This window comes from Cyprinodon variegatus, unplaced genomic scaffold, assembly GCF_000732505.1.
Source record: "Cyprinodon variegatus isolate N-32 unplaced genomic scaffold, C_variegatus-1.0 Scaffold9, whole genome shotgun sequence".
In the NCBI taxonomy this organism is placed as follows: domain Eukaryota; kingdom Metazoa; phylum Chordata; class Actinopteri; order Cyprinodontiformes; family Cyprinodontidae; genus Cyprinodon; species Cyprinodon variegatus.
The window spans coordinates 1,205,021-1,208,449 of NW_015150462.1; the positions used below are offsets into that span (position 1 = coordinate 1,205,021).

Below are 3,429 nucleotides of genomic sequence, written 5' to 3' on the forward strand. Positions count from 1 at the left end.
ACGTTTTGGAAAATATCAGCGTTTCGTGTTCGTTTTGACTTCGTGTGGACGGGGCCTTAGTGTCAAACGTGTGTGCAGCAAAACTTTTCGTTTGTGCCGCTATCGTTTTAAAGATATAAAGAAATATTTCTAGAGGTCATCAAAGGTCAACCAGCCCCCCCACCTTCTTCAAATCTTCAAAGCCAAAGCAAACCAGCACAAACAGAGCTGAGTTGATTGACACCTATTTCGTCTGATTTGAAAAAGGTGGGGGGGCTGGTTGACCTTTGATGACCTCTAGAAATTTTTCTTTATATCTTTAAAACGATAGCAGCACAAACAAACATTTTTGCTGCACAAACCAGCACAAAGGTTTGACACTAATTTTGTCTGATTTCAAGAAGCTGGGGGGGCCAACTTCACTAGTCCCAAGTAAAAAAAAAAAACACTTTTTTTTTTGGACCATTTTTCTTTTCAGTTTATCTTGTGAAATTTACCACCAACGTTCAGTTAAAGGCCTAATCCCTGCTCTTTTAATGGTTTTCTACCCCACTAAGAAGTTAAAGTTTTATCAGCTGGCTGAAAAGGGATTTCACAAAAAAAATCGGAATTGAGCATCGAGGCCTGCAGTGTGAACATAGCCAAAGGCATCACTCTTTGTAGGATATTAAAGGATTATTGTGGGGCTAGTTTCTAATATGCTCCGGACCTGTAAATGAATAGCCTTCATTCACAGTTATAAAGTCTGTTTAATTCCCCTTAACGTGCAACAAATGATTTCCCTTCACAACAAGAGGCATGGTGACGGCCATGTTTTTCTGACAGTGATCAAACATCAGTATCTTACAGCTGAATGCCTGATATAAAAATGTTAGGTAACAGAGGATTTCAGACTATTTCAGCTGATCAAGAAGAAATTGAAATGTAAAAGTCACACTGTGCGCGCCAGTCAGGCCTGTATTAACTGGTCGTATCCTCAAGGTAAGAGACGGCTTGAAGCACTCTCGAGATTCTTTCAGGCCCTGCGTCTGCACCAAAAGCTTATTAATCAAATGGAAAACCCAGTTTGATAGAAGAGAATTTCATTTGACCTTTTGCAGGCGTAAGTGGGCCTTGAATGATAAGTTCTCATGAACGATCGCTCCGTCTCCCATCGTGTCTGTTTGTTGCCACAGTTTGGAGATAGGGGTGTCGGCGGCGGCGGCATACTGATGAGCCATCGGCTGATTGCACTTAAAACTCCAGTCAAGATGCATTTCAGTTTACTGAAGCCGTTTTGCCGTTTACATAAAGGAGAGCCTGTGTTTGCGTGTGTCCAATTTGCCAGTGCAATGCTGTTCTATTGTTTTATCTCCTGACAGAATGGGTTCAGCTAAAGTAAATTGAAATTCATTTATTCATCTGAGGGATTTATTTTCTGCAGATGCACAATGATGCTTAAACCTCTGGAAAGCATGTCGAGGAAAGTTGCAATGCTGAGATGCAGAGCCATTTTAGTCTCTGAGAATCTTCTGACCTCTTCTTTTTTTTCTTCCAGGGACGGCGTGAATAGACGGAGGCCATATTGCATCATAAGAGAGCCAGCAGGCTCAGGTATGGCGTGCTGGATTGACCTCAGTTAACCTGTTTTTCAAACCACTGCCTAGTCAGGGGTTATGTCTATTTCTGATGTAAGACTCTTCATAACGGTCTGAAACAGTGGTTGTCTACCTCACTGAGATTTTAAATGGAAGAAAAGCTAGAAAAGGGGAACACAAGAGTGAAAGCTGGAGTAGCTCCCGCCTCTCATATGCAGTGTTGCGTTCATGGTCATGGGGAAAAAAGCAGCATACCACCAAAGGATATATTTAGAGCTGTCATTATGTTACAAAACAAGACGAACCTTAGAGAATAAACGTAGCTGTCCGTTAATCTAAGGATTTCTAAGGCTATTTCTAACAATTTACAGATAGTTGTTATGCAGAGAGGAGTGGAAAGTATTAAAACAAAACATCTCTAGAATCTTTGTTCAAATGTTAACCCTTTATAGGGCAAGTTAGCGTTTTTGAACACTTGCATAACTCTTGCAATTTGGGAGATGCACCTCTTCCAAATTGTAGCTGAGCGCAAACATTGCCGCAGACAGGAGGGACGCTGGGTCCTTTTTCCACCTGGATCTTCTGGGCGAGTTTAGTCCCTCCGTCGTCGGACTAAACTCGCCCCCACTTTCTCGCCGCCGTATCTAGACCCACAGCGTGTAACGCAGACCACGCTTCAATATTGAGCATAATTTAAAAATGTCTGCATAAAGCTCACTGCAACAAACTGCTGTAAGAGTATAACCAGGAAGCGAGGTAGGAGGGCAAAATAGGTTTAGCGCCACCGCAGCACGGGAGGGAGAATTACGTCCAGGAGCGAATGGATAAAAATAGACTGGAAGAAAAAAAAAACACATAATTCAATTATCTTGCGGACGCATCGATGCATCGGATCGTTGGCTGTTGGATTGATGCATCGTTACAAAACGATTATTATTTACACCCCTATTACCTACTGTAAATTAAGTTGGAAAAAAAAAAAGAGTTAACAAGTCAAGAAAAAAAGGTAAAAAGCTAATTGAAAAGTTAAAAAGTCAATAAGCCTGGTTAACAATTATATTTAGGTTTATAAACTAAAAGATGTAAGTGCCAGTATCAGCATTAACGCCTCTAAGGCAGGGGTCTGCAACCTTTCATATCCAAAGAGGCATTTTGCTTCGAGTACGACCAAGTAAAAGTTGTTTAGAGCCGCAAATTATAACTTTTTCAAAAGAACATTATGTATTTCTAGGTTTTAAAATAATAAAACACATAATTTCTCATAAAAGCTTTTAAAACATATTTCTGTTTTCCATGTTTTAAAAAAGACTAAATCTTTTAATACTGGTATTTATTATAGTAAATTATTTATCTCTTTATATACATTTTAAGAGCTGCAGGAGAGGATCCAAAGAGCCACATGTGGCTCTGGAGCTGCAGGTTGCAGACCCCTGCTCTAAGGTGACTTTCAAAGTATTTCACTGAGTTCCCTATAAAGGGTTAAAGGGATCCAGACTATGAGAAATATGTAATCTTGCCCAAGCAAACGTTTGAGGCACAGCAGCATTTATCAGTAGTGGCTACAGAGGCTCATTTTTGTTTGTGTTTCTTTCTCTCCTCTAAGTAAACACTTTGTAGAGACACCAGGGCTTTGACAGGGCCAATCTAACAAATGCTAACGCAAGACCATTCAGACCTGTATCTGAACCATTTGGTTCTGGTTCTGACTGTATGTTGAGGGTAAATTGCTCATCTCGTTTGCAGCCTTCTGGCAGGTTTTCCTCAAGGACTCTGGTGTGTTTACCTCTACCTGTCTTCTTGTAACATGTTCTCTTGCTTTATTAACAGGGTTCCCGCGGGTCCTTAAAAAGTCTTAAAAGGCATTGAATTCTTC

The 3,429-nt window shown here is 40.5% G+C and overlaps 1 protein-coding gene across 1 annotated transcript in view; it reads left to right on the plus strand.

Moving 5' to 3' along the window:
- LOC107086615 (beta-1,3-galactosyltransferase 1-like) overlaps positions 1–3,429 on the plus strand; it is a 225,550-nt gene that overhangs the window by 113,431 nt on the left and 108,690 nt on the right. The window contains exon 3 of the mRNA XM_015377687.1: positions 1,517–1,572. The gene's annotated coding sequence lies outside the window, so the exon portion shown is untranslated. The remainder of the gene's footprint in view (positions 1–1,516; positions 1,573–3,429) is intronic.